This window comes from Lemur catta, chromosome 19 (genome assembly GCF_020740605.2).
Source record: "Lemur catta isolate mLemCat1 chromosome 19, mLemCat1.pri, whole genome shotgun sequence".
Taxonomy (NCBI): domain Eukaryota; kingdom Metazoa; phylum Chordata; class Mammalia; order Primates; family Lemuridae; genus Lemur; species Lemur catta.
Window position 1 is genome coordinate 10,652,308 of NC_059146.1, and position 12,926 is coordinate 10,665,233.

At 33.5% G+C, this 12,926-nt stretch overlaps 1 non-coding gene across 1 annotated transcript; it reads right to left on the minus strand.

Annotated features, from left to right (window-relative positions):
- Positions 1-341: 341 nt before the first annotated feature.
- On the minus strand, positions 342-448 carry LOC123624940. Its single transcript, XR_006730295.1, has one exon. It is a non-coding gene; the product is annotated as a U6 spliceosomal RNA (small nuclear RNA).
- Positions 449-12,926: the final 12,478 nt, after the last annotated feature.

The window sequence follows — 12,926 nt, forward strand, 5'->3', positions numbered from 1 at the left end:
AGCCTATTTACCGCAGCTCATAGCTCTGGAGGCCTCCCAGGTTTTCATCTCCTTACAACAAAATTAAGGGAGAAGCTGTCCTCTTTTGGAAACAACAACAATAAAAATATTGTAGTCCACCAGGATAGCCACTACTATATGGGGATAAGAGAAATCATGTAAATGTTCCAAAGAATACAGAGAGAAAATAGGAATAGGAAAGAGAAGCCATTTTCTGAATACACCAACCTTAGTTTGATTTTTGGTGAACCTTGAAATCCACTTTCAAATGCCTAGTCCTCAATAAGTGGCAAAACTTCTCACATTTATATTCCTTCTCTTCTGGACATTTCTATTTTTTTAATTATATGTAACACTTCACGAATTTGAGTGTCATCCTTGCACGTGGGCCATGCTAATCTTCTCTGTATTGTTCCAATTTTAGTATATGTGCTATCGAAGTGAACACATTTTCTGCACATTTCTAAAGAACTCAAAATCCCATATGCGTCCTTACTGGTTTGTCCTCTATACTATATAACCTCTATAACTCTATACGCCCTTCTACAGAGGGAATTTAAGGGAGAACAAGACAAAGATGCAAAATTGGGAAGCCATCTTCCCAGAATGTTTTTTAAACTTTAAGACCTGCCTTTATAACCAAACTAAGATGTATTTTTCTAAAAATAACCTCGTGTTGTTAGAATATTCTTACCTGGACTGAGCAGTTTTTCTCACCATATCACCTTTCTAAGCCAAGCGTCTCTCCTTTTGGCATTAATGAATGTCCATTATTCTTCCAATGACATTATTTCTTCTTTCCTTGGATAATTCTTCCAGGTATTTCCACTCTCACCTCAGCACTACTTCTCTGGTTAAGAGAAGCCCCCAACTCTCAGTTAAGTGACTCTTCCAAGAGCTCTTATAGTTCATAGTGCAGTACTTGACTTAGTGGAGCACAGATCATTCTACCTTTAAATTCTTGGTTCTTTCTCTATACATGCTACTAAAGCATAGGTTTCCTAAGGTCAAGAATAATTTTTAAGTTATTCATGGTTGTATCCTTAGCCTTTTCTATAGCCTCTTGCATATAACAGTCATTCATTAATTATTTGGTAAATACAGAGCAGCATAGTCAATTATTTGAATAATGAAATCTAGTAACTATATTTTAAAATTCAAAATAGCTTATAGTAAGATCCTCTCAAAACCTTCTTTGTTTGTTGTTTTTCAACTTACAACTGTTACAAAGTGTTATTATAACATGTGAAGCAATGTAGTGAAAGACATCTAAAAGCTAAATCATGCCTTCCCATTTTCCACCTCCTCACCCCAATGTGTGACTGATGTGTAAACAAAATTATTTTGTTTGTTCATTTTACTGAAATACAATCATGTTAGAATCAGTTGGCAGCTTGCTTTTGTCTCATCACCATATAAAATGGACTTGGCTACAAACCAGTGATTATACATCAAACCTCTCAATGGCTGTCCCCAACCCTCTAGCTTCTTTAGAAATACATTTTAGCAGAGACTGCTGCTTGTACTTCAGTATCCATTTCATCTGCCCTTCTATATATGATAGCATCTTCAATATTTAGGTAGTAGAATGGATTTCTTTGAATCCTTTTTCACCTCACTCAAAGTTAGGTATGTCTATGTGATTAAGTTTTGGACAATGGGATATAAACAGAAGGGTGTAAATTTTGGATTTTATTTTATATTTAAAAAATTGCTTGACTTACACTTTCTAACTTTTCACATTGCTACTTGTTAGGACATGTGATTTGGGCAGGTTGAACAGTGTGGATGACAGCTAAAGTCTAGGGAATAATAGCATAAAAAGGGGAAATTACCAAAAAAGGAACATAAACCCATTTGACTTGTGGACTAGAGGTAGTTCTCTGCCATCGACCCTGTCTACTGGAAGATTAAGTGAGAGATAAATAAGCTTCTATTTTATTTGAGCCACTTGATTTGGGGTCTCACTATCAAGGAAGTGTAGCATATACCTTAAGTAACATATGAATTGGTACCCAGAAGTAGGCTACTGACATAAGAAAAACTAAACTATGTGTCATGAGTTAGCACTCAAGCTATAGCTAGCAAAGAAACAAATATTCCAGGCTGGAAACCAGGTGCTTCTTGTTATTCCATGACAAATCTTTTAGTAATACTCTATGACATCTTGGAAGGCATATCATAAATATATCAAGTCCATAATTCTAGGATAAATGGTACAAAGATTCAGATTATTCACGTGTATATACGTGTTCTAGTGTTTTATGTTTTTGTTTTAGCAAGATACTATTTAACTAGATAGGCTACAAAAGAATCAACAAGTACATAAAAAATGATTGAAGGATAGAGTTCTCCCATGTGCAAACATTTTTGTTATGTTTGTAATCTAAATTAATAGAGTAAGGCAGCCAATTTCATAAGTTTCCAAATCAAGAAAATATTTTTACTAAGGATCATCCTAAACAGACTTCCATTAGGTAGTCTTGGTCAAATGTTGGGGACTAGCCCAATGACAAAATTCTGATTAGAGAATAATGCCATCTAACCCTGTAATTTTGACAGCCTTAGGGTTGGCACAATTCAAATGAAGGATGAATGGATGGGTTAGATATAGAAAGCAGTAAATAAAGAAGAGTCAGCAGGCTTAAAATCTATGTCAAAAATGGATCTGTAAGTTTGGTAATTTCCACCTGGAAGTGAACAAGGAAAATAGATTAGAAACCTACTGTGTTATTGAAGGAATTTTATTATCAAAGAAAACAGAAATTTGTTCTAGAAAAGCCTCTGTCCAGTCCCTCAAGTAACACTTGCTGTCAACCATGTATCAGCAAAAGCAGTCTAAAGAAACTGTTCAGTCACTAAGGAAGCATACACTCCAACAAGTTCAGATTCAGCTGTTGAGAAAAATTAACAAGGAGAAATCTCCCAGAGGTCAAAGGCAGGAGGCATGGAGAAGAAAACATGAGAGAGTTCCCAGCAGAGCATTAGCAACATCCTGATGGATAAGCAAGGAACTATCTCTATATTTAAAATCTATACCATATTATATAAGTGTGAACAGAATGTATGTTTTAAGAATACTGAAAATAATTACATTGTGAATGTTAATGAGAAAGAGTAGTTTGTTAAATGCTGTAATCAAGATATTATAATTTTATTTAGTTTATTTTATTGATTTCTAAATTATACATTAATATCACAATGATTTACTTTTCCTGAAATTCACAAATAGAAACCATGAGAATGTTCCTATAGTGGTGACATTCATGTACAAATTTTAATATTTGTGGAATATGGTTTTATTTAGATTTTTTAGAACAGGGCTCCTCTATCTTTATACTACTTATGTTTAAGCTGAATAATTCTTTGTTGCAGGAGGCTAGCTTGTGCATTGTATGATGCTTAGAAGAACTCTTGGTCTCTACATGCTAAATATAATACTAATAACATCTTCCTCAGTTGTGACAATCAAACATGCTTCTAGAAGGGTGGGGGACCTGTGGCCTTCAGATTTCAAGATCGTTCTTTTTTAAGCACCAAAGAAGGCAAAAAAAGCTTCATCTTTCTCAGCTATACCCTTTTTAATAAAAGGATTTGTTCTGTAAAATCTAGATTCAGTCAAAAGGCAGCACTTAAGGAACTAGAAGGCCCCATGTGGCCAGAGGGCCACAGGTTCCCTGCCCCAAGATCAGTTCATACTTCAGTGTTTATGCCTATAAACAAGAAATAGTGAAAAAAAGACAGAAAAAAAAAAAGAGGAAAAAAAATGTCAGATTGTAGTGTGAGTCCTGCCATTGGAGTGACCTTACAAATTATATAACACTATTCTAGATGTATCTCTACACTGGCTTTTTTTTTTTTTTTTTTTTTTTTTTTTCAAAAAACCCCAAAAGAATCAAAATAATTTGCACAAAATGGACCACATGCACTGTATTAGAGTATCAGGGTATAGCTTGTGCATTTTAAAGTTTTATGTATAAAAAAGTGAAAATTGCATGGTTTATAAGTTGGCACTCATATGAATTAAGTAAACAAAATAAATTTGATTTTTATCTCCAAACTCTGATTAAAAAATACTATGTATACATAGGTAAAATAATCTTGCTAAGACGTAAGATTTTCATACATCTTGCAGGAGGATATGCAGTTTTAGAGAGTAAGACTCAGACGTATTTTCTTATTTCTAGGTATAAAAATAAATCTTGACATCAGTGGCTGTACTTACTTGTTAGATGCTCCGTAAGAAAAGAAAGAGAATGAAGCTTTTGGTTGTTGTTTTTACATATGTATAGAGAACACAAAATATCAGGTTCCTTATTTTTGTAGTATTAGTGACTAAGAGATTATGAAGGCTGAAAGAAAACAGAGAATGTTGCTGTAAAGAAACATTAATGCAACCGTTTTAATGAATTTTAATTGACAATGTTCGAGTAACATTATGAGTTGTAGGAAGACAACTTTGATTTACTCTGGTTCTTTCTGTGATGTGAGACGGTCTTCAGAAATTAGTCAGTGACACTTCTGACTTTTAACTCTGTTCTTAGATAGTGCCTTACTCAATTTTTTATATCCTATGTAAAGCACAAAAGGCTATAAAACAAGTAGTAGCTCTTCTTCATTTGATTACTTTTATTCTGTTTCTTAACAGCAGTTAATCTTCCAGGCTTTGACAATAAAAATGAATTCTATGTAAGGATTTATTATCCACAGTTAGGTAGTCACCTGGAGAATGCTATTCTCTGTGGTTTTAAAAATCTATCAGTGTCATATGCTACCCACCAAAACTACTCAGGTGATAGTTTTAAAAGTATTTTAAGGAAAGAGGTTTTAAAAGAATCAATAGTTTATGCTGTTTTAAAAGTGCCATAAAAGTTTGGGACATAGTGCTCTGTTTCTTTAATTTATTAAACATATTTACTTAGCATCTAATATGTGACAGGCACTACTGCACTCTGATAAATTCTATGAATAGAATAAATAGAGTGACATGAAAGAGAATGACTTCAGGGAAAGTGTTATTTATATCCGGTGGTCAAATGACTCATAACAAATGAAATAAGGTTTAGACTGAGACTTAGTTTATTAATAGAGTCCAAGGATAAACTGGTTGACAATAAAGTATCCTGACAGAAAGAAAACAATTCAAAAAATAAGAAAAATCCAGGGGAGGATTAATTGACCTGTAGAAATAAAAGAAGAGTAAGGTCTTTGGCATGTAGTAAGCAGTGAGAGAAACAATAAGAAGAATAAAATACCCCAAAATTTAAAAAAATGTTCAATAACACATAGAAAATTATAGTTATTGCTCACTGACAAAAATAAGGTATTAATAAAAGATAAATCTAAGTATCTAAGTAGTGCCGAGATACAATATTTTTGAAGCAAGCTAATTCATATTTAATGTAATTCTTAGTAATATCCAAAGTGGCTTCTTATAAAATAGGATAAGTTAATTCTAGATATTATGAAGAACTATCAATAAGTGGAAATTTTAGAGAGTAAATAATTATGAATTTATCCAATATGATTTAATATTTAATTTTTTGTTCAATATTTTTATTTCTTCATTTGCTGGATGTGCTTGCTTTCTTTAACTCTTAACCATTTCTGATCCTTCCCTGTCATTCTAAGTGAAAAGCTAAGCATGAAGTTGAAGAGATCATATGAACTTGACGCAGTACCTGCGAAAGACACAGATTTTCCTGCATAAGAAAATGCTGAATTTGAAAAGTTTGTGGGAAGTTCAGTGTAATCATAAATAGAAGCTAGAAAATGAAGTTCCAAGTGAAGCATATCAGATAAAGGGGAAGTATGTGACAGAGGAGAAGGAAAATTTTGGAGGCTAAGGAATTAATGATATTAATTCTCTATATCTCTCTTTTATAAAATTTTAATAAAATGTACATTGATACCTAAATTTTCTGATATTTCAATGAAATAAGTAAGTTGAAATTCTTCTGCCACAAAATACATTAAATTTTTATGTAAGATATATATTTAATGACTAAAATCATAGCCAATCTTGTAATAATTAAAAGAAATTGTTAGAGAGCAAGAAAGAAGTGCAAATATTTAGGGAGAACTGTTCTATCCTATTATAAATCTTTTAAACAAATGACCACACAGGGATTAGCAAACAAAGCTTATGCAAAATGGTGAATTGGTTGAGATGATGATACTTAACATGAGTCCCAGGAACTGGACATCATTCCAAGAGAGATTCAGCAAATTACAAAACAAAACAGCAATAAAAATACTGCCCAATACATTAGTATATAAGGATACTTGTTTGGATCATATTAAATATGGAGCGTGGAGAAAAACACCTCTTTGTAACTTTGTGGCCATAGACTGGCTTTCAGTTGAATTCAGGGCCTGAGTTCACACTCTTCACATTCTCTACAAAGCCACACACACACACACACACACACACACACACACACACACACCCAAAATGTAAATTTGCGTCTATTTTAGCTATTGTAGACATATGCTAGAGGCAACAGCAGATCTGTCCACGAAGGAAATGCTCTAAATTCAGAACTTAAATAATGATAATTTCTATTGAAAAAGTATTAGAGTTCACAAAACATAAAATTATTCAAACTGTCTTGAGAGTATACAGAACTTCATACAATAACACCAGAATTGAAAAGACTTTAGAGACAAAAATCTTATGTCATAAATTGTTACATCACTATAGTTGGTATTTTAAAGAAATTAAAACTTAAGAATCAGGAAACCATTAAAAATTACAAAACATATTTGAAAATAACAAAAAGCTTCACAAATTCTGAAATTTAGATAATAATTTTTCAATAATAATATTTAAAATTAAAATTAATGGGTTTACACAGCAGATTTAACACAGATGAAAAAGATCTAGTGAAGTCAAAAAAAGACCTAAAAAAATTAAACAAAATGCATCACAGAGAAACAAAGAGAGAGAAACTATAAAGAAACAGTGAAGTTGTTTACAAGATAGAGTGAAAAGGACCAAAACAAGCATAGTAAAACTTTACAGAAAGGATGATGATATAGTAACCTTTTTCTTTTAGAATAAAAGAAATATATTCTTAGATACATAAGGCACAACAAATTCCAAGACAACGGAAAAAATAAAACCCCCTTCCTATTTACTTGTAGTAAAATAGTGCTATATCAAAGATAATAAAGATTATTTTCAAAGTAGCAATTGCAAGACTGAAAAGACAACTTTTACCAGTAATAATAGCAGCTAAAACCAGTGGATAATATTTTCAAAGAAGGAAACATAATGGTCTAACTAGAATTCCATAAAAATATGTGAAATTATATTTCAAGAAAATATAAAATGATTAACTTTTTAGATTAAATAATGGGCATTTCACTAAAGGAACATTAAGATGGAGGGAATTATTCCAAGGAAATGGTTATGGAGGCATGAAGAGATAAAAAGAAAGAAATATAGCACACATATACAAGTATTAATGTATCTAAACAAACAGATGAGCTAAAATATAGAGCTCAAAAATGAAATAATACAAGCATATAAATTTAAGATTAGATATTAGAGTAAAAGCATTTTAAATATTTTAATCTTAAAAATAATTAAAGATCAATGTGCATAATTTATAATACAAAGGTTTAATTGCTATATACCAGTAAGTTACACGTTATCATAATTTTCCTTACCTACATGACTTTTTGTTTTTCCTGAAGTTAATCATTACCTAAGTTTTAAAAAATATAATTAGCTTTCTGTATACTTTGTACGGTTTCAATTTGTGGTTTACTGCTACTTTTTCTTGATACAGTCAAATGCATCATAAATTCTGTTTCATCCCTTAAAGATGAAAGGTCTAATTTGTAGTCTGTATTGACCTAACGTTTGTGTTTCCCCCAAATTTATGTGTTGGTATCCTAATTCCCAATGCCATGGTATTATTCATAATAATGAATATATTATTATGAAGTGGGCCCTCTGGGAGATAATTAGGTCATGTAGGTGGCACTGTCATTAATGGGATTAGTGCTCTTAAAAAAGTGACCTCAGAATTATCAGCTCTCTTTCCACCATGTGAAGATACACAATGAGAAGAGGGAACTCGCAACCTGTAAGATGGTCCTCACGATAACCAGAGCATGCTGGCCCTCTGATCTTTAGACTTCCAACCTCCAGTCATGTGGGAAATAAATTTCTGTTGTTTATAAGCCACTCCATCTATAATACTTCGTTAAAGCAGCCCAAACTATTACAGCAGATACATTTGATCTCTTTCAGTCTGACCTCTGTATAATTTGCCACTCTGTTTTCCCAAAGTCTCCATTGATTTTCCTCACACTGTAGAATTTTTCACCTCTCCCTTTGGTTCAATCCTCTGATTCCTGCTTTTTTACATTCTCCTGTTTGAAATGAGCATTCTATAGTCATTTTTTATAGAAAAGTATGTCTTAATTCGAGTTCCCTAGAAACAGTATAAGAGGAGTATGGTATGTGGTGCGGTTTGTTTGTTTATTTGAATGAGCGCTTGCAGAAAAGGAAAAATGAGAGAAGCAGGATAGAGGATTAGGAAAAGGCTAAGTAAGGATGACCTTTTAGCTGAGTGTCTGATAACTTGGAGAGCTCTGGAATTATCACCACAGAATTGATCTCACTTTAATGCAAGAGACCCAATATTTTATAAGTTCACACCAGTCTGTCAAAGACTGCGTGTTTTCCCTTCAGAGAGGTGGTAGGTAACATAACCTCCCAGGAGAGCTGGCCCTTTAAACCCAGAACAATTCTCAGAGAAGAAAGTAGCAAAAGAAAGAGAGCCATCGGAAGCAGCATTCATAGCACCTGGGGTATAGGTACACCTGGCAGTAAGGAATTAAAATTTGCTTGGCTATACTTAATGTTAACATTCATAATTTATCTAGTTGTATATTCTCCAAGATTCTTACTGGTCAGATTTCAGGGAAAGTTTACAAGAGAAAGGATAGTAGAATTAAAAATTTCAGTGCTATAGTTGGTCTGTAAGCCACCACTGCTGTTGATCAGAGCAATTGACACTTTATCTCCACCCCAAATTCTAGACTCCTCACCACCTTGGATAGCGGCATTACCGGTCTAGTGAAGTAGACCTGCATTATTGAGGGGTCTGAGCCTGGATCCTGTTCCCTTATCAGGCTATAATTGACGTGCTTGCCCATTATTAGTTGCAACTGTACATAAGAGTAACAAGAGTCGTCATTCCATTTGGTCACCTAGGTCCCAAACACATCCCTCTTCTTCCCCATTATGTATTAATGACCTTATTTTCTTATGACCGTGTCATAAATAAGTCATTTACTATTGCCAGTATGACTTCTTTCTTTGCGTCCTGGTAAAAGCACTTCCTTCTACCCACAACCCCATACTAGGAACCAGGACCTGAACTTTTGAGGTTAAGGAACCATAATTTCTCCAAGTAGCCATCCATATGATTGTGATGAAATCCATTCCGATTTCTACCCCTTCATTCCCAGACTACCTTTTCTAACAATTGAGAACATAGCAACATAACATGCCTATTGTTTTAAGACAGTCAGTCTTGAAATTTGGCATTCATCAGAATCATCTGGACAGTTTATTAAAAACACTGTTTTCTGGGTTCCAACTGTAGAGTTTTCATTTCAGTATATTTAGTTTGAAACCTGAGAGCTTGCATTTCTCATAAGTACCCTGGCGATGCTGATGATTCTGGTCAAGGGCTAAAACTTTGATAGCCAAGGATTTATGTGGTATATTCTGAACAATATTGTCCTATCATTGCAAAATGCCATCTCCCAGATGGTACTTCAGCTGCACCTTCAAGAAGGTATCTGTGCAACCTTCTGTGGTATGTCGTGACAGCTGACCCTGTGACTGTGGGAATACTGCTGAGTCACCATTTCTGTAATGTGGCTCACTTGGTCGGAACTGTCTAAGGGATGGACATGCCTGAAGCTCTGACTGGGGGGGGGGGGGGCAAGGGCAATATACATAACCTAAACTTTTGTACCTCCACAATATGCTGAAATAATAATAAAAATAAATAAATAAAAAGAAATCTGGTTAGAGAATAGACTAATAATTCAGCATTGTTATTAAACAATTTACCTTTTATAAAGATGGTGCAATAACAATAACATATAGTGCCAAATAGCTAGAAGGAGTGTATTAAACATTCCCAACACAAAGATATGATAAACGTTTGAGATGATGGATATGCTAATTACCCTGATCTGATCACTATACATTATATGTATCACATCACTATGTACCCCACAAATCTGTAAAATTATTATGTGTCAATTAAAAAATTTAAGAGAAAAATAGGCAGTGACAGGAGATTGTAAATTGTGTTATTTAGTGAAAATTCTATAAAAATTCTCAAGTATTCATCATCAAATACTGATGTGATTTACAATAACAACTAAAAGTTGTTAAGCATGCTTGCTATTGGCAAGTCATATAAGCCACAGAAGTATAAGTTAGAAGGTAGTTATCCAACAGTAAACAGGCAACTCTTGGTATGACTATGGGATATAACAAATCCATGTTTATGTAGGACTGTCTTCCGTGTAGGACTATGAGACGTTGAACCTTATTACACAGGAACTAACAAAAATTAGTATTTCTGTTTTGCAAAGGGTGTATGCAGCAAGGAGTTTATGGATATCTACATATAATTGACATAAATTGTAATAGCTGTCTGGGTCATGGTGATTCAAACAACATACCTGGATAAGTTTCCCCATGTTTTTTTATTTTTATATTTTCCTGATTACCAACCCAGTCTCCTAAGATGAAAAAGTCTGGACAAATTTAGAGCATTCCTCCACTGCAACATACCATAGTGGCCAGTCTAGAAAAGGATATTGAACTCCATGCAAATAATTCAGAATTTATCTTTGTAAATTTGCAGGCTCCAGTGGGCAATTAATGATTCCTGACTGTGATTCAAGGACAATTGGATGAGTATCACAGACCTCTTGACTCACTTAAGATTGCATGGAAAAATTAACAAATTGGAGAGAATACAGAATTTTGCTATAAAAATTATCTAAATCTTTTATAATGTTAAAAACAGTCCATAAAAATAAAAAAAAAGCAACATTACTTAGGATCAAACACTATTAGGACCACTGTGATATACCCATTGTCTACTATATTCCTGTAACAGTTTAAAGACAAAAAGAAACAACTTTTGCCTAGTCTAATAGTTATTTAATTACCACTGGCACTAATTATTTAGATTTATTTATTTTCATTAGGTAGATTTGTAACATTCTTCCCCACATTAGGATTTTGGAGAGATTTGTCCCAACCTAGACAATTTTCTTTCTCTAATTGCCTATAATTGAGAAAGATGGTAATGAGAAGAATGAAAATTCTATATATTTATGTGTCTAATTTAATCAAGCACTGATTTTGGGGGGGTATTTTATTTTTGTTTGAGACTTTTTTAGCCTTGTTTGGCAGATAGGCACATTGATTGAATAGACCCATCTGCTGTCCCAGCAATTATTTGGCTTGCATCTAGATGAACCAGGCGTGTATCCAACGTAAGAATCTTCTGTGGGAGGCCTTGATTATGAAAATAAGATGTGGCTTCCAAGAGAAATGCCAAATGAATCTAGGCCATGAGCCTGTGCATTCATTCATGGCATTTAGGGGCTTTCTGAGACATACACCATTTACTCAAAATATTAATTGAAAAAAGTCCATTTGTCAGAGTAAAATTGGCTTCAGCTTTGCTTGGAGTAATTTCATGGTGTATTAAAACACTCAAATCACAACTGATAAAGAGGGCATCACTTGTTAGATTTACTTAAGAGTTCAAAAGCTTAACATTAATATTTGTATGTTTATACAAATATTCTAGCAGAATATTTTCAGACAATTCATTTTTTTAAAAAAACTCTTTGTTGAAACATAAGATCAGAATTGAAAACCATTGTAATTCAAATGGTCACCATCTATCTATTGTCCTATGAAAACCAGCAAGAGAAAATATTTACTTATTCCCACAAAAAAAGTCTTCCCTGTTAGTTACTTAGGGTATTGACTGATTTTTTGGTTTTAATGCTCAGGATGTAAATACTAATGACACTGGTCCTTATTAAAAAGTATCTTCAACCTATATGCATTTGGTATAGCTCAGTAAGCTCATCCATCCATTCATACATAAATTCATATTGATAACTAACAATGCTATCTTTCTAAATTCTGGTGATTAAAGTAGTAAAGAAGACATTAAAGTTTAATGAACAATCAAAATATGCCATTGTTGAATTTATATTCTAGTATGTATAAAGAGATAGTAAACAGGATTAATACATTAAATAATAGTTTATTAATATTATATATTTTTCTAAAGAAAAATAAAGCAGAGAACTAAGAGTAGAGATGTGTGTTCCAATTTTAAATAGTGCAGACAAAGTTGTAACTGAGAAGGTGATATCTGAGTGAATACTAGAGTGACAGGAGACCGTGAACCCTGCAGGTTTAGGGAGTTCAGAGTACCAGGCAGAGAGATTAGCAAATGCACATGTCCTGAAGCAGGGATGTGCCTGCTGAGATTTGGGAATAGTCAGGAGCTAGTTGGCTGTGGAAGCGGTTAGAGGAGAGCAATTGGAGATGAGGCAAGAGGTAATGGACCTTTGTAATTACTTCAGTTGCCATGCAGAGTGGGATAGGGATCATTGGAAGATTTTGAACAGAAAAAGATATAAACTGGACTTTGCAAATATAACCGTGATTGCTCTGGGGAGAATTAAATACAGAGGGGCAGTGGTGGAAGCAGGAAGGTCAATTAGTAAGCAATAGCAATCCAGTTGAGTGGATGGTGACTTTGTCCAGAGTGGTAGCAGTGGAAATGGTAATAAATGTTAGAATCCATACTTTTTAGGAGACAGTGGCAAAATAATTTGCTGAAGAT